Source organism: Prunus mume, linkage group LG3, assembly GCF_029339155.1.
Source record: "Prunus mume cultivar Tortuosa linkage group LG3, ASM2933915v1, whole genome shotgun sequence".
NCBI lineage: Eukaryota > Viridiplantae > Streptophyta > Magnoliopsida > Rosales > Rosaceae > Prunus > Prunus mume.
Window position 1 is genome coordinate 24,883,105 of NC_142700.1, and position 20,137 is coordinate 24,903,241.

A 20,137-nucleotide genomic window follows, 5' to 3' on the forward strand; every position below is an offset into this window, starting at 1 on the left:
CAAACTTCTGGTCAAGTAGAAATAAGCAACAGAGAAATTAAGCACATCCTAGAGAAGGTGGTGAATAGTACAAGGAAAGATTGGGCTGCCAAGCTCAATGATGCATTATGGGCTTATAGGACTGCATATAAGACTCCCATCGGAATGATCGTCTTGTGTTTGGAAAAGCCTGTCACTTGCCAATGGAGCTTGAACACAATGCTTTTTGGGCCATCAAGAAGTTGAATTTTGATCTAGACAAGGCCGGCCATGTTAGAAAGTTTCAGCTCAATGAATTGGAAGAAATTAGACATGAGTCCTATGAGAATGCAAGGCTTTACAAAGAACGAACCAAGAGTTACCATGACAGGAACATTCAACGGAAAGAGTTCACCAAAGGTATGTCAGTTCTTTCCAGGAAAATTGAAGTCTAGGTGGCTTGGCCCATTCACCGTGGTCAATGTTTCTCCCTATGGAGCTGTGGAGATTCAAAACCCTAAAGATGGCTCGACTTTCAAAGTAAATGGACAACGTTTAAAGCCATTCTATGAGGGAGTGTCAGTTGGAATTCAAACTGGTCATGTGGTGGATCATCTTCCATTCGTACAATCAAGTTAGCTAATCGCATAATGTCTTGCCAAGACATTAACTAAGGCGCTTCTTGGGAGGCAACCCATGTGTTGAAGAATAAGGTGCTTGTTAGCGGTCGACCTAATCGCATAAAGAGGAAGTTTCTCTAATCCTAGGTCTTAAACTTTCCTCTTATTATTTACATGTTCTCACTCATCTTTCTTATGCTTTAACATTGAGGACAATGTTCAATTCAGGTCTGGGGGGGAGGTTTTCAATTTTTGTTCATTTGTGTTTACAATTTTCGTCCGCTTGTCACTTTTTATTTTTATTTTTGAATTTCATACAATCAATGCTATGGAGCTGCCATTGAGATTTTCATATCAGAAATTTTACACTTCACAAAGCTTTTGCTCTTAGAATTCTGGTGGCTAAGGTACCATGCTCAGATTCTTGAAGGAGAATAGTGGAGACTACCCTAGTGAGCTATTTCGAGCCTAATTGCATTCTTGAGAGGGTTTAAAGTGTTTCTATTCCTCATCTCTACTTATTTTCTTCAATTCACTCTAAATGATCTCATTGTTCCATTTTGATTGAATACTGAGGATGATTCTCTTTGCAGATATCAGGTGCGTGCTCTCATTCATGAATGAACTCATTGAAGTGATGCTAGGCTATGTGTGTATAACCATTCTCTGTGCTTTCTTTTCACCCTACCCATTCGTGTGTTCCATCAGCTCTCTTGCAGCCAAACACTTCAAGCCTTTTTCTTCTATCACCCTCATAATTCCCCTAACCTTGTATCTCAATCTGAGATATTTAACCTATTATAGCCATACCCTATAGCTTAGAAATATACCAAGGTGTGCCAAGATAAAGTTTGAAGCAAGGAAGTTGCTGCCACATGCCTAAATGTAAATTGGTGTGAATCTGTGCAATGAAGTTAAAGAAGAAGTAGATCAAGTCAGCAAATAAGAAAGATAAAGAGAAAGTGTTTCGGAGAAAGTGTTTCGATTTGATCTAAATGTGAAATATAAGGTCTATGCCAGATGATGCTATGAAGTTGCAGCCATATCATTCTAAATCAATGATACCTTGCAGATCAATGAAGAATGCAACCTTGGTATGTTCTTAAGTTAATTGTGTTCTTTCCAACTCTTCCATTTCCCCTAACCTTAGCCATTCATTACAACCTTGTGAAAGACCTAGCTGATCTTTGAGGATGCATTCATGGGTGCTGGTATATATGTGTGTATCTCTATTCTTAGTATTTGATTCCCTTCATGAGATCTAACCAAATATCCTGCTTCTATTTCATATACTCACTTATGCTTGTGTTGTTAATATATTAACTCGCAATTGTACGGGCCAATTAGTAATATAGCAAGACAAGTACAAGGTCGTACCCACGAGGACTGAGAAGTTAAAATTAGTTATGTACTTAGATTACCAAATTCAAGAAAGTAGGAGGTTAAGTCTAAAATAGAATTTAAAGCAAGAGTGACTGTAATTGTTGAACAAATGAGGCAAAACGAAATTTCAAACAAAAGCAAAGTGAGCAAATGTAACAAAGAGTGTTTTTGTGGGCTGGAAAACAGATTGGGAGACTAGGGCATTCGATTCACCATAACAATTCAATTCTAGGTTATAAGGAGTCAAGTGACAAGTCTAATTCAGATTCAAAGATTGATTCTAGCTAAAGTATAATTAGGCCATGGTGTCTGGTCCTAACCTTGTGTTCCTAATTCCCTAACTTGATCATTTGTTGTCTAACCTAAATTAAACATTAGGAACTCATTAAGCATAGAAGAACAATTTAAACAACCAAGCATGTATCTAATCCCTGTTGTCGAATGTCCATCCATACTTTTCTTATTCATAGTTCAATTTGAATCAAAGCATGGTGTCTACTCTTGATTCAAACCAAGATAGCTAATATACAAGTTCTAATGGTGATCAATCATCCAAACAAGCATATTAACTGATAAGCATAATGAATAAGAACATGAATCATGAATCAAACTTGAAACTCAAAACTTCAACTTATAAACCCAGAATATTCATGTTAGGTTACATCGAAGTCCTAGTTATGAATTTAGCTACTCATAATGGAAATGAAACTTAAACAGAAATGAGAAAACATAATGAATGTAATAAGAGTGGAAAAACCCATTTCTGAAGTTACTTGTGGTGTCCAAGGCTTCTCCAAGTGCTTCTCCACACCTAATGCTGCTCCAAGACCTTCCTCACATCTAGAGTATGGCAACTAAAGAGGTGATTTGGGATGAGTTTGGGTGAGTGGTGATGGCAGAGAAAGAGGAAATTCGTAGGGAAATGGAAGGAAGGCTTGTTGGAGCTGTTTTGGTGATTTGGGACTGAATGGAGTGTTTGGGGAAGGATGGGAGTGTTAGAGGATGGCTGAAGTGAATTTTAGGCTGAATGGAGTGACATTTTTGAATGAGTGTGCATCACTCTATTTATAGAGTGCAAATTCATGCTCCCCCATTGGCTGGTGAAGCACAGCCATTCCTAGCTATTCCCATTTGTCTGAGCTGCCCATTAGGTTCCCATGCTGCTGATTTGATGTGTAGCCCATGCCTCTAGGAATGTCAGCTGCCCATGCCTTCTGAGTTTCCATGCTGTCTTGTCAGCACATGACTCAACAGCTAGCAGTTGCATTCCTGAGCATGGAGTGCATTTTGATGGGCTCACGGATTAGGGTTGACTTAATAAATTAATCTATTTGAGTAGTCCATCTTGCAGTTCAGACTCTCATCTTTCCAGGCACATATTATATGGGCCAATCAAAGTTGGGAGAAAGACGTTAAGGCCGAAATGAGTTGCCAACCCAGTCTGCTCGTTTTTGCACCATTTTGCATCTTTTCTTATCCAAAGGCACCATTGCTACCTAAGGCTCAATGAACTGAATGATAAACAGAAAATGGATTAAAAGCACACGTTTGACTCAATAACATAACCAAATCATAAGTTAGAAGGGTACAAAATGATATGCAATTGTGAACTGATCAGCTTGTTTGAGAGAATAAAACCATAGGTTCTGAGTGATTGAGTGCTATATGTGAGAATTAGAGTTGAAGCATGTTCTTCCTTCAAGATTTGAGTATGTTTACTTTGAACCCGTGTGCCTTTGAGCTGCTTCCACTTTACACACTTATTGATCATCTATCTTGGGAACTCTCTGGTGTTGGAGGTATGATTAAAGTTTTCTTTCATTTTCGTTTGTCGTTTTCAAAGTTAGTTTTCTAACCTTTTGTTTTGTAGAGTCAGTAAAGCGTTTGTAGGTATCGTTTCTGTTAAATCCTCAGGAGACACAACTCCTCATACTAGGGATGCCTAGAGGTTTAAAGGCTTATTGCATATGCTCAATGCAATTGAGTTACCCGCAGAAGTGGTTTAGTTAAACTTCTTGTTTTGTTTTTAACTTTGTTTTCTTTTGTTTTGTTAGGACTAGCAAAATCTAGGTCTGGGGGTATTTGATCAGTACACAATTGCATATCATTTTGTACCCTTCTAACTTACGATTTGGTGATGTTATTGAGTCAACCGTGTGCTTTTAACCCCTTTTTTGTTTATCATTCAGTTCATTGAGCCTTAGGTAGCAATGGTGCCTTTGGATAAGAAAAGATGCAAAATGGTGCAAAAACGAGCAGACTGGGTTGGCAACTCATTTCGGCCTTAACGTCTTTCTCCCAACTTTGATTGGCCCATGTAATATGTGCTTGGAAAGATGAGAGTCTGAACTTCAAGATGGACAACTCAAATGTATCAATTGCTTAAGTCAACCCCAATCCGTGAGCCCATCAAAATGCACACCATGCTCAGGAATGCAACTGCTAGCTGTTGAGCCATGTGCTGACAAGACAGCATGGAAACTCAGAAGGCATGGGCAGCTGACATTCCAAGAGGCATGGGCAGCTGACATTCCTAGAGGCATGGGCTACACATCAAATCAGCAGCATGGGAACCTAATGGGCAGCTCAGACAAATGGGAACAGCTAGGAATGGGTGTGCTTCACCAGCCAAAGGGGGAGCACGAATTTGCACTCTATAAATAGAGTGATGCACACTCATTCAAGGATAGTCACTCCATTCAGCCTAAAATTCACTTCAGCCATCCTCTAACACTCCCATCCTTCCCCAAACACTCCATTCAGTCCCAAATCACCAAAACAGCTCCAACAAGCCTTCCTTCCATTTCCCTACGAATTTTCTCTTTCTCTGCCATCACCACTCACCCAAACTCATCCCAAATCACCTCTTTAGGTTGCCATACTCTAGATGTGAGAAGCTCTTGGAGCAGCATTAGGTGTGGAGAAGCACTGGAGAAGCCTTGGACACCACAAGTAACTTCAGAAATGGGTTTTCCTCTTATTACATTTATTATGTTTTCTCATTTCTGTTTAAGTTTCATTTCCATTATGAGTAGCTAAATTCATAACTAGGACTTCGATGTAACCTAACATGAATATTCTGGGTTTATAAGTTGAAGTTTTGAGTTTCAAGTTTGATTCATGATTCATGTTCTTATTCATTATGCTTATGAGTTAATATGCTTGTTTGGATGATTGATCAGCATTAGAACTTGTATATCAGCTATCTTGGTTTGAATCAAGAGTAGACACCATGCTTTGATTGAATTGAACTATGAATAAGAAAATTATGTATGGACATTCGACAACATGGATTAGATACATGCTTGGTTGTTTAAATTGTTCTTCTATGTAATGAGTTCCTAATGCTTAATTTAGGTTAGACAACAAATGATCAAGTTAGGGAATTAGGAACACAAGGTTAGGACCAGACACCATGGCCAAATCATACTTTAGCTAGAATCAATCTTTGAATCCAATTAGACTTGTCACTTGACTCCTTATAACCTAGAATTGAATTGTTATGGTGAATCAATGCCTAGTCTCCCAATCTGTTTTCCAGCCCACAAAAACACTCTTTGTTACATTTGCTCACTTTGCTTTTGTTTGAAATTTGGTTTTGCCTAATTTGTTCAACAATTACAATCACTCTTGCTTTAAATTCAATTTTAGACTTAACCTCCTACTTTCTTGAATTTGGTACTCTAAGTACATAACTAATTTAACTTCTCAGTCTCGTAGTGCGACCTCGAACTTGTCTTGCTATATTACTAATTGGCCCATTACAACTGCGAGTTAACAGTTTAACAACATTGGATTTCATTCAGAAACAACCAAATGACTCCTCCCACCATATTACGATGTTCCCCAAGTTTTGGACAGAATCCGATATCGATTGGTCCATGAAATCGGACAATTCAGGTTCGTGGGAAGTTCGTATTGAAATGGAGTGGTTTGTGTATTGTATAGTTTTAGCCGTTGGATTTCACTCAAAACTTACCAAAAGACTCCTCCCCCCATATAATGTTGTTCGCCAAGTTTTGAACTCAATCCGATATCGATTGGTCCATGAAATCGGACAATTCAGGTTCGTACTGCAGATTCGTTCTGAAATGGAGTGGTTGGTGTATTCCATAGTTCTAGAGATTGGATTACATTCAAAACCAACCAAATGACTCCTCCCACCATATTAAGATGTTCCCCAAGTTTTTGACTCAATCCGATATCGATTGGTCCATGAAATCGGACAATTCAAGTTCGTACGCAGTTCGTTCTGAAATGGAGTGGTTGGTGTATTCCATAGTTCTAGAGATTGGATTTCATTCAAAACCAACCAAATGACTCCTCCCACCATATTACCATGTTCCCCAAGTTTTGGACTCAATCCGATATAGATTGGTCCATGAAATCGGACAATTCAAATTCGTAGGAAGTTCGTTCTGAAACAGTGGTTGGAGTATTGTAGAGTTTTAGCTATTGGATTTCACTCAAAACCAACCACAAGACTCCTCCCACCATATTATGTTTTTCCCCAAGTTTTGGACTCGATCCGACATCGATTGGTTCATGAAATCGGACAATTCAGGTTCGTACGCAGTTCGTTCTGAAATGGAGTGGTTGGTGTATTCCATAGTTCTAGGATTGGATTACATTCAAAACCAACCAAATGACTCCTCCCACCATATTAAGATGTTCCCCAAGTTTTGACTCAATCCGATATCGATTGGTCCATGAAATCGGACAATTCAAGTTCGTGAAATGCATGTTCGTTCTGAAATGGAGTGGTTGGTGTATTCCATAGTTCTAGAGATTGGATTTCATTCAAAACCAACCAAATGACTCCTCCCACCATATTACCATGTTCCCCAAGTTTTGGACTCAATCCGATATCGATTGGTCCATGAAATCGGACAATTCAAGTTCGTAGGAAGTTCGTTAGGAAATAGAGTGGTTGGTGTATTGTGCAGTTTTAGCCATTGGATTTCACTCAAAACTTACCAAAAGACTCCTCCCCCCATATAATGTTGTTCGCCAAGTTTTGGACTCAATCCGATATATCCACTTGTCCATGAAATCGGACAATTCAGGTTCATGAGAAGTTCGTTCGAAAGCAGGATGGTTCGTGTATTATACAGTTTTAGCCATTGGATTTCACTCAAAACTTACCAAAAGACTCCTCCCCCCATATAATGTTGTTAGCCAAGTTTTGGACTCAATCCGATATCGACTGGTCCATGAAATCGGACAATTCAGGTTCGTACGCTGTTCGTTCTGAAATGGAGTGGTTGGTGTATTCCATAGTTCTGGAGACTGGATTTCATTCAAAACCAACCAAATGACTCCTCCCACCATATTACGATGTTCCCCAAGCTTTGGACTCAATCTGATATCGATTGGTCCATGAAATCGGAGAATTCAGGTTCATGGGAAGTTCGTTCTGAAATGGAGTGGTTCGTGTATTGTATAGTTTTAGCCATTGGATTTCACTCAAAACTTACTAAAAGACTCCTCCCTCCATATATGGTTGTTCGCCAAGTTTTGGACTCAATCCGATATCGATTGGTCCATGAAATCGGACAATTCAGGTTCGTACGCAGTTCGTTCTGAAATGGAGTGGTTGCTGTATTCCGTAGTTCTAGAGATTGGATTACATTCAAAACCAACCAAATGACTCCTCCCACCATATTAAGATGTTCCCCAAGTTTTTGACTCAATCCGATATCGATTGGTCCATGAAATCGGACAATTCAAGTTAAATGCATGATTCGTTCGAAATGGAGTGGTTGGTGTATTCCATAGTTCTAGAGATTGGATTTCATTCAAAACCAACCAAATGACTCCTCCCACCATATTACCATGTTCCCCAAGTTTTGGACTCAATCCGATATAGATTGGTCCATGAAATCGGACAATTCAAATTCGTAGGAAGTTCGTTCTGAAATAGAGTGGTTGGAGTATTGTAGAGTTTTAGCTATTGGATTTCACTCAAAACCAACCACAAGACTCCTCCCACCATATTATGTTTTTCCCCAAGTTTTGGACTCGATCCGACATCGATTGGTCCATGAAATCGGACAATTCAGGTTACGCAGATTCGTTACTGAAATGGAGTGGTTGGTGTATTCCATAGTTCTAGAGATTGGATTTCATTCAAAACCAACCAAATGACTCCTCCCACCATATTACGATGTTCCCCAAGTTTTGGACTCAATCCGATATCGATTGGTCCATGAAATCGGACAATTCAAGTTCGTAGGAAGTTCGTTAGGAAATAGAGTGGTTGGTGTATTGTGCAGTTTTAGCCATTGGATTTCACTCAAAACTTACCAAAAGACTCCTCCCCCCATATAATGTTGTTTGCCAAGTTTTGGACTCAATCCGATATATCCACTTGTCCATGAAATCGGACAATTCAGGTTCATGAGAAGTTCGTTCTGAAATGGAGTGGTTCATGTATTGTACAGTTTTAGCCATTGGATTTCACTCAAAACTTACCAAAAGACTCCTCCCCCCATATAATGTTGTTAGCCAAGTTTTGGACTCAATCCGAAATATCATTGGTCCATGAAATCGGACAATTGAGTTAAATGCAGTTTCGTTCAAATGGAGTGGTTGGTGTATTCCATAGTTCAGACTAGATTTCATTCAAAACCAGCAAATGACTCCTCCCACCATATTACGATGTTCCCAAGCTTTGGACTCAATCTGATATCGATTGGTCCATGAAATCGGAGAATTCAGGTTCATGGAAGTTCGTTAAATGGAGTGGTTCGTGTATTGTATAGTTTTAGCCATTGGATTTCACTCAAAACTTACCAAAAGACTCCTCCCTCCATATATGGTTGTTCGCCAAGTTTTGGACTCAATCCGATATCGATTGGTCCATGAAATCGGACAATTCAGTTCGTTAAATGCATGATTCGTTGCGAAATGGAGTGGTTGGTGTATTCCATAGTTCTAGAGATTGGATTACATTCAAAACCAACCAAATGACTCCTCCCACCATATTAAGATGTTCCCCAAGTTTTGACTCAATCCGATATCGATTGGTCCATGAAATCGGACAATTCAAGTTCACGCATGTTCGTTCTGAAATGGAGTGGTTGGTGTATTCCATAGTTCTAGAGATTGGATTTCATTCAAAACCAACCAAATGACTCCTCCCACCATATTACCATGTTCCCCAAGTTTTGGACTCAATCCGATATAGATTGGTCCATGAAATCGGACAATTCAAATTCGTAGGAAGTTCGTTCTGAAATAGAGTGGTTGGAGTATTGTAGAGTTTTAGCTATTGGATTTCACTCAAAACCAACCACAAGACTCCTCCCACCATATTATGTTTTTCCCCAAGTTTTGGACTCGATCCGACATCGATTGGTCCATGAAATCGGACAATTCAGGTTCGTACGCAGTTCGTTCTGAAATGGAGTGGTTAGTGTATTCCATAGTTCTAGAGATTGGATTTCATTCAAAACCAACCAAATGACTCCTCCCACCATATTACGATGTTTCCCAAGTTTTGGACTTAATCCGATATCGATTGGTCCATGAAATCGGACAATTCAAGTTCGTAGGAAGTTCGTTAGAAATAGAGTGGTTGGTGTATTGTGCAATTTTAGCCATTGGATTTCCTCAAAACTTACAAAAGACTCCTCCCCATATAATGTTGTTCGCAAGTTTTGGACTTAATCAAATATATCCACTTGTCCATGAAATCGGACAATTCAGGTTCATGAGAGTTAGTTCTGAAATGGAGTGGTTCGTGTATTGTACAGTTTTAGCCATTGGATTTCACTCAAAACTTACCAAAGACTCCTCCCCATATAATGTTATTAGTAAGTTTTGGACTCAATCCGATATCATTGGTCCATGAAATCGGACAATTCAGTTAAATCGTTATTAGTTCTGAAATGGAGTGGTTGGTGTATTCCATAGTTCTGGAGACTGGATTTCATTCAAAACCAACCAAATGACTCCTCCCACCATATTACGATGTTCCCCAAACTTTGGACTCAATCTGATATCGATTGGTCCATGAAATCGGAGAATTCAGGTTCATGGGAAGTTCGTTCTGAAATGGAGTGGTTCGTGTATTGTATAGTTTTAGCCATTGGATTTCACTCAAAACTTACCAAAAGACTACTCCCTCCATATATGGTTGTTCGCCAAGTTTTGGACTCAATCCGATATCGATTGGTCCATGAAATCGGACAATTCAGGTTCGTAAATCGCAGTTCGTTATGAAATGGAGTGGTTGGTGTATTCTATAGTTCTAGAGATTGGATTTCATTCAAAACCAGCCAAACGACTCCTCCCACCATATTACGATGTTCCCCAAGTTTTGGACTCAATCCGATATCGATTGGTCCATGAAATCGGACAATTCAAGTGCGTAGGAAGTTCGTTATGAAATAGAGTGGTTGGCGTATTGTAGAGTTTTAGCCATTGGGTTTCACTCAAATCCCACCAAAAGACTCCTCCCACCATATTATGTTCTTCCCCAAGTTTTGGACTCGATCGACATCGATTGTTCCATGAAATCGGACAATTCAGGTTCAGACGCAGTTCGTTCGGAGATGGTGCGGTTGGTGTATTCCATAGTTCTAGAGATTGGATTTCATTCAAAACCAACCAAATGACTCCTCCCACCATATTACGATGTTCCCCAAGTTCTGGACTCAATCCGATATCGATTGGTCCCTGAAATCGGACAATTCAAGTTCGTAGGAAATTCGTTCCGAAATAGAGTGGTTGGCGTATTGTAGAGTCTTAGCCATCGTTTCCTCAAAACCCACCAAAAGACTCCTCCCACCATATTATGATTGTCCCCAAGTTTTGGACTCGATCCGACATCGATTGTTCCATGAAATCGGACAATTCAGGTTCAGAGCATGGTCGTTCAGAGATGAGTGCGGTTATTGTATTCCATAGTTCTAGAGATTGGATTTCATTCAAAACCAGCCAAATGACTCCCCCACCATATTACGATGTTTCCCAAGTTTTGGACTCAATCCGATATCGATTGGTCCCTGAAATTGGACAATTCAAGTTCGTAGGAAGTTCATTCTGAAATAGAGTGGTTGGCGTATTGTAGAGTCTTAGCCATCAGGATTTCACTCAAAACCCACCAAAAGACTCCTCCCACCATATTATGTTTTCCCCAAGTTTTGGACTCGATCCGCTGCCCAATGGTCCACGAAATCGGACAATTCAGTTGTCGTAGTTAGATTACGAAATGGAGTAGTTCGTGTATTGTATAGTTTCAGCCATTGGATTTCGCTGAAAACCCACCAAAGACTCCTCCCACCATATTATGTTTTTCCCCGAGCTTTGGACTCGATTCGATATCGATTGGTCCATGAAATCAGACAATTCAGGTTAAATGTCGATTCGTTACGAAATGGAGTGGTTAGTGTATTCCATAGTTCTAGAGATTGGATTTCATTCAAAACCAACCAAATGACTCCTCCCACCATATTACGATGTTTCCCAAGTTTTGGACTCAATCCGATATCGATTGGTCCCTGAGGTGGACAATTCAAGTTAAGTAGGAAGTTCATTACGAAATAGAGTGGTTGGCGTATTGTAGAGTCTTAGCCATGGTTTCCTCAAAACCCACCAAAGACTCCTACCAACATATTATGTTTTCCCCGGAGTTTTGGACTCGATCCGATATCAGTTGGTCCATGAAATTGGACAATTCAGGTTAAATGCGCGTTCGTTACGAAATGGTGTGGTTGGTGTATTCCATAGTTCTAGAGATTGGATTTCATTCAAAACCAACCAAATGACTCCTCCCACCATATTCGATGTTTCCCAAGTTTTGGACTCAATCCGATATCGATTGGTCCTGAAATTGGACAATTCAAGTTAAGTAGGAAGTTCATTACGAAATAAGTGGTTGGCGTATTGTAGAGTCTTAGCCATCGTTTCACTCAAAACCCACCAAAAGACTCCTCCCACAATATTATGTTTTCCCCAAGTTTTGGACTCGATCCGCTGCCCAATGGTCCACGAAATCGGACAATTCAGAGTTAAATGCATGATTCGTTCTGAAATGGAGTGGTTCGTGTATTGTATAGTTTCAGCCATTGGATGTCTGAAAACCCACCAAAAGACTCCTCCCACCATATTATGTTTTCCCGAGCTTTGGACTCGATTCGATATCGATTGGTCCATGAAATCAGACAATTCAGGTTCGTAAATGCATGTTCGTTCTGAAATGGAGTGGTTAGTATATTCCATAGTTCTAGAGATTGGATTTCATTCAAAACCAACCAAATGACTCCTCCCACCATATTACGATGTTTCCCAAGTTTTGGACTCAATCCGATATCGATTGGTCCCTGAAATCGAACAATTCAAGTTCGTAGGAAGTTCATTCTTAAATAAGTGGTTGGCGTATTGTAGAGTCTTAGCCGGATTTCACTCAAAACCCACCAAAGACTCCTCACACCATATTATGTTTTCCCCAAGTTTTGGACTCGATCCGCTGTCGATTGGTCCACAAAATCGGACAATTCAGGTTAAATGCATGATTCGTTCTGAAATGGAGTGGTTAGTGTATTGTATAGTTTCAGCCATTGGATTTCACTGAAAACCCACCAAAAGACTCCTCCCACCATATTATGTTTTTCCCCAAGTTTTGACCTCAATCCGCTGTCGATTGGTCCATGAAATCAGACAATTCAAGTTTGTACGCAGTTTGTTCTGAAATGGAATGGTTGGTGTATTCCATAGTTCTAGAGATTGGATTTCATTCAAAACCAACCAAATGACTCCTGCCACCATATTACGATATTCCCCAAGTTTTGGACTCAATCCGATGTCGATTGGTCCCTGAAATCGGACAATTCAAGTTCGTAGGAAGTTCGTTCTGAAATAGAGTGGTTGGCGTATTGTAGAGTCTTAGCCATGTTTCACTCAAAACCACCAAAAGACTACTACCAACATATTATGTTTTTCCCGAGTTTTGGACTCGATCCGATATCGGTTGGGCAATGAAGTTGGACAATTCAGGTTCGTACGCCGTTCGTTCTGAAATGGTGTGGTTGGTGTATTCCGTAGTTCTAGAGATTGGATTTCATTCAAAACCAACCAAATGACTCCTCCCACCATATTATGATGTTCCCCAAGTTTTGGACTCAATCCGATATCGATTGGTGCATGAAATCGGACAATTCAAGTTCGTAGGAAGTTCGTTCTGAAATAGAGTGGTTGGCCTATTGTAGAGTCTTAGCCATCAGTTTCACTGAAAAGCGCACCAAAGACTCCTCCCAGCATATTATGCTTTTCCCCGAGTTTTGGACTCGATCCGATATTGGTTGGTCCATGAAATTGGACAATTCAGGTTCGTAAATGCGTTCGTTCTGAAATGGAGTGGTTGGTGTATTCCATAGTTCTAGAGTTGGATTTCATTCAAAACCAACCAAATGACTCCTCCCACCATATTACGATGTTCCCCAAGTTTTGGACTCAATCCGATATCGATTGGTCTATGTAAATCAGACAATTCAGGTTCATGGAAGTTCGTTATGAAATGGAGTGGTTCGTGTATTGTATAGTTTTAGCCATTGGATTTCACTGAAAACCCCCCAAAAGACTCCTCCCACCATGTATGTTTTTCCCCAAGTTTTGGACTCGATCCGATATCGATTGGTCTATGAAATAGGACAATTCAGGTTCATGAGAAGTCCATTCTGAAATGGAATGGTTCGTGTATTGTATAGTTTAAGCCATTGGATTTCACTCAAAACTCACCAAAAGACTCCTCCGACCATATTATGTTTCTCCCCAAGTTTTGGACTCGATCCGACATCGGTTGGTGCATGAAATCGGACAATTCAGGTTCGTACACAATTCGTTCTGAAATGGTGTGGTTGGTGTATTCCATAGTTCAAAGTTGGATTTCATTCAAAACCGACCAAATGACTCCTCCCACCATATTACGATGTTCTCCAAGTTTTGGACTCAATCCGACATCGATTGGTCCCTGAAAACGGACAATTCAAGTTCGTAGGAAGTTCATTCTGAAATAGAGTGGTTGGCGTATTGTGAGTCTTAGCCATGTTTCCTCAAAACCCAACAAAGACTCCTCCCCATATTATGTTTTAGCCAAGTTTTGGACTCAATCTGATATCGATTGGTCCATGAAATCGGACAATTCAGGTTCATGAGAAGTCCGTTCTTAAGAGGAGTGGTTCGTGTATTGTATAGTTTTAGCCATTGGATTTCACTCAAAACCCACCAAATAGCTCCTCCCACCATATTATGTTTTCCCCCAAGTTTTGGACTCGATTCGTATCGATTGGTCCATGAAACTGGACAATTGAGTTAAATGCGCAGTTCGTTACGAAATGGTGTGGTGGTGTATTCCGTAGTTCTAGAGATTGGATTTCATTCAGAACCAACCAAGCGACTCCTCCCACCATATTACGATGTTCCCCAAGTTTTGGACTCAATCCGATATCGATTGGTCCATGAAATCGGACAATTCAGGTTCATGGAAATTCGTTCTGAAAATGGAGTGGTTCGTGTATTGTATAGTTTTAGCCATTTGATTTCACTCAAAACCTACCGAAAGACTCCTCCCACCATATTATGTGTTTACCCAAGTTTTGGACCCGATCCGATATCGATTGGTCCATGAAATCGGACAATTCGAGTTACGTCGCAGTTCGTTCCGAAATGGTGTGGTTGTTGTATTCCATAGTTCTCGAGATTCGGTTTCATTCAAAACCGACCAAATGACTCCTCCCACCATATTACAATGTTTCCCAAGTTTTGGACTCAATCCGATATCGATTGGTCCCTGAAATCGGACAATTCAAGTTCGTAGGAAGTTCATTCTGAAATAGAGTGGTTGGCGTATTGTAGAGTCTTAGCCATCGGATTACACTCAAAACCCACCAAAAGACTCCTCCCAACGTATTATGTTTTTCCCCGAGTTTTGGACTCGATCCGATATCAGTTGATCCATGAAATTTGACAATTCAGGTTAAATGCGCGTTCGTTCTGAAATGGAGTGGTTGGTGTATTCCATAGTTCTAGAGATTGGATTTCATTCAAAACCAACCAAAAGACTCCTCCCACCATATTATGATGTTCCCCAAGTGTTGGACTCAATCCGATGCTCGATTGGTGCATGAAATCGGACAATTCAAGTTCGTAGGAGTTCATTACTGAAATAGAGTGGTTGGCCTATGTAGAGTCTTAGCCATCAGATTTCCTCAAAACCACCAAAGACTCCTCCCGCACATTATGTTTTTCCCCAAGTTTTGGACTCGATCCGATGTCGATTGGTCCATGAAATCGGACAATCTGAGTTAAATGTGTTCTTTCTAAAATGGAGCAGATTGGTGTATTCCATAGTCAAGAGATTGGATTTCATTCAAAACCAACAAATGACTCCTCCCAAAAATATTACCATGTTCCCCAAGTTTTGGACTCAATCGATATCGATTGGTCCCTGAAATCGGACAATTCAAGTTAAGTAGGAAGTTCGTTCTGAAATAGAGTGGTTGGCGTATTGTAGAGTCTTAGCCATCGTTCCTCAAAACCCACCAAAAGACTCCTCCCAACATATTATGTTTTTCCCGAGTTTTGGACTCAATCCGATATCGGTTGGTCCATGAAATTGGACAATTGAGGTTCGTCGCAGTTCGTTCGGAAATGGTGTGGTTGGTGCATTCCATAGTTCTAGACATTGAATTTCATTCAAAACCAACCAAATGACTCCTCCCATAGTATTACGATGTTCCCCAAGTTTTGGACTCAATCCGATATCGATTGGTCCATGAAATCGGACAATTGGTGCATGGGAAGTTCATTCTGAAATGGAGTGGTTAGTATACTGTACAATTTTAGCCATTGGATTTCACTCAACACCCACCAAAAGACTCCTCCCCACATATTATGTTTTTCCCCAAATTTTGGACAAGATCCGATATCGATTGGTCCATGAAATCGGACAATTCAGGTTCGTAAATGCGAGTTCGTTCTGAAATGGTGTGGTTGGTGTATTCCGTAGTTCTAGAGATTGGATTTATTCAGAACCAACCAAACGACTCCTCCCACCATATTATGATGTTCCCCAAGTTTTGGAGACAAACCGATATCGATTGGTCCTTGAAATTGGACAATCAGGTTCGTCTGCAGTTCGTTCGAAATGAAGTGGATGGTGTATCGCACAGCCATTGTATTTACTAAAATACACAAATAGCTCCTCCCACCATATTATGGTGTTCCCCACGTTTTACCTCAATCCGATCTCGATTGGTAATGAAATCGGGCAATTCAGGTTCGTACGAAGTTCGTTCTGAAATGAAGTGGATGGTGTATCGCATAGCTTTAGCCATTGGATTTCACAAAAAATACACCAAATGACTCCTCCCACCATATTATGGTGTTCCTCAAGTTTTGGACTCAATCCAATATCGATTGGTCCTTGAAATCGGACAATTCAAGTTAAATACAGTTCATTCAAATGAAAGTGGATGGTGTATCACATAGCTTTACCCATTGCATTTCACTAAAATACACAAATACTCCTCCCACCATATTGCGTGTTCCCCAATTTTGGACTCAATCCGATGCTCGATTGGTCCTGAAATCGAGACAATTCAAGTTGTCAAATACAGTTCGTTCAGAAATAAGTGGATTGTGTATTGCGCAGCATTAGCCATTTGATTTCACTCAAAACCCACCAAATGACTCCTCCCACCATATTACGGTGTTCCCCAAGTTTTGGACTCAATCCGATATCGATTGGTCCTTGAAATCGGACAATTCAAGTTCGTCGAAGTTAGTTCTGAAATAGAAGTGGATGGTGTGTCGCATAGACCATTGCATTTCACTAAAAATACACAAAAGCTCCTCCCACCATATTATGAATTGTTCCCAAGTTTTGGACTCAATCCGATATCGATTGGTCCTTGAAATCGGACAATTCAGGTTCATAAAGTTCGTTCTGAAATGAAGTGGATGGTGTATTGCACAGCATTAGCCATTTGATTTCACTAAAACCACAAATGACTCCTCCCACCATATTACGGTGTTCCCCAAGTTTTGGACTCAATCCGATATTAATTGGTCCTTGAAAACGGACAATTGAGGTTCGTACAAAGTTCGTTCGACATGAAGTGGATGGTGTGGCACAGCATTAGCCATTTGATTTCCTCAAAACCCACCAAATAACTCGTTCCACCGTACTAAGGTCTTCTCCAAGTTTTGGACTCAATCCGATATCGATTGGTCCTTGAAATCGGACAATTCAGGTTCTTACGAAGTTCGTTCTGAAATGAAGTGGATGGTGTATCGCATAGCTTTAGCCGTTGGATTTCACTAAAAATACGCCAAATGACTCCTCCCACCATATTATGGTGTTCCCCAAGTTTTGGACTCAATTCGATATCGATTGGTCCATTGAAATTAGACAATTCAGGTTTGTACAAAGTTTGTTCTGAAATGAAGTGGATGGTGTGTCGCATAGCTTTAGCCATTGGATTTCACTAAAAATACACCAAATGACTCTTCCCACCATATTATGGTGTTCCCCAAGTTTTGGAGTCAATCGATATCGATTGGTACTTGAAATCGGACAGTTCATGTTCGTGCGAAATTCGTTGCTGAAATGAGGTGGATGGTGTATCGCATAGCTTTAGCTATTGGGTTTCACAAAAAAATACATAAACGACTCCTCCCACCATATAGGTGTTCCCCAGGTTTTGGACTAAATCCGATATTGATAGGTCCTTGAAATCGGACAATTCGAGGTTAAATGCGTACGAAGTTCGTTAAAATGAAGTGGATGGTGTGTTGCTGCTTGCTGCCATTTGATTTCACTCAAAAACCACCAAATGACTCCTCCCACCATATTAAATTGTTCCCCAAGTTTTGGACTCAATCCGATATCGATTGGTTCTTGAAAACGGACTGGTCGAGTTGTCTGAGTTACGTTCGAAATGAAGTGGATGGTGTGTTACTGCATTAGCCATTTGATTTCACTCAAAAATCACCAAACGACTCCACCCACCATATTATGGTGTTCCCCAGGTTTTGGACTCAATCCGATCTCGATTGGTCCTTGAAATTGGACAATTCAGTTTCCTCAAACATCATTCTGAAATGAAGTAGATGGTGTTTCGCATAGCGTTACCCATTGGATTTCACTAAAAATACACCAAATGACTCCTCCCACCATATTATTTTGTTCCCCAAGTTTTGGACTCAATCCGATATAGATTGGTAATTGAAATCGGACAATTCAAGTTCGTACGAAGTTCATTTTGAAATGAAGTGGATGGGGTATTGCACAGCATTAGCCATTTGATTTCCTCAAAACCACCAAATGACTCCTCCCACCATATTCACAATTGTTCCCCAAGTTTTGGACTCAATCCGATGCTCGGTTGGTCATGAAAATGGACAATTGAGGTTAAATGAGTTCGTCTCTGAAATAGAAGTGGATGGTGTACAGCATTAGCCATTTGATTTCCTCAGAACCACCAAGTGACTCCTCCACTATATGGTATTTAAGTTTTTAAATCCGATATCGATTGGTCCTTGAAATCGGACAATTGAGTTAAATGCAGTTGACTCCTCCCAATTGAGTTTTGGATGAAGTGGATGGTGTTTACTGCTTTAGCCATTGATTTCACTCAAAAACCAAATGGCTCCTCCACCATATTACATGTTCCCAAGTTTTGGACTCAATCCGATATAGATTAGGTGAAATCGGACAATTCAAGTTCGTCTGAGTTCATTACAAAATGAAGTGGATGGTGTATTGCACAGCATTAGCCATTTGATTTCACTCAAAAACCACCAAATGACTCCTCCCAGCATATTACGGTGTTCCCCAAGTTTTGGACTCAATCCGATGTCGATTGGTCGCCCAGCGGACAATTCAGGTAAATGCAAGTTCGTTCTGAAATGAAGTGGATGGTGTATTGCACAGCATTAGCCATTTGATTTCACTCAAAAACCACCAAATCACTCCTCCCACCATATTACGGTGTTCCCCAAGTTTTGGACTCAATCCGATGTCGATTGGTCCTTGAAAATGGACAATTCAGGTTCGTGCAAGTTCGTTTACAAAAATGAAGTGGATAGTGTATTGCACAGCATTATGCATTTGTTTCCTCAAAACCCACCAAATGACTCTCCCCACCATATTGGTGTTCCCAGATTTTAGACACAATCCGATATGGTGAGTCGCCAGAAGTGGACAATTGATTCTCTGAATTCGTTTGAAATAAGTGGATGGTGTATCCCATATAGCTCGCCATTGGATTTCACTAAAAATACTCAAATAGCTCGCTTCTCCACGTATTGCCAGTATTCCCCAAGTTTTGGACTCAATCGACGTTGGTCCTAGCTCGGACAATTCAGATTAAATCGAGATTCATTCTGAAAGGATAATGAATGAGTATTGCATAGCTTTACCCATTGGATTGCATTCAAAAACCCCCAAATGACTCCTCCCACCATAATGTGATGTTCCCCAAGTTTTGGACACAATCAGATCTCGATTGGTCCTTGAAATTGGACAATTCAGGTTAAATGCAGATTTCAAATAAGTGGATAATTGTATAAGCATAGCTTTACAGCATTGGATTTCACTAAATATACACCAAATGACTCCTCCCACCATATTATGGTGTTCCCCAAGTTTTGGACTCAATCCGACATCGATTGGTCCTTGAAATGGACAATTCAGGTTGAAATGAAGTTCATTACGAAATGAAGTGGATGGTGTGTATCGCTATTGCTTCAGCCATTAGATTTCACTAAAAATACGCAAATGACTCCCTCACCATATTATACAATTGTTCCTAAAATTTCAGATCAATCGGATATCGATTGGTGTTGAATCGGACAATTCAGATTAAATCTGAGTTCGTTCTGAAATAAGTGGATGGTGTCTTGCACAGCATTAGCCATTTGATTTCACTCAAAACCACCAAATGACTCCTCCCACCATAATACGATCATTCCAAGTTTTGGACTCAATCCGTTATGATTGGTCCTTGAAATCGAACAATTCAGGTTAAATGCGAAGATTCGTTAAAGTAAGTAGATAGTGTATTCCACAGCATTAGCCATTTGATTTAAGCTCAAAACCGACCAAATAGCTCCTCCAACCATATTACGATTGTTCCCAAGTTTTCGGACTCAATCAAATGCGATTGGTC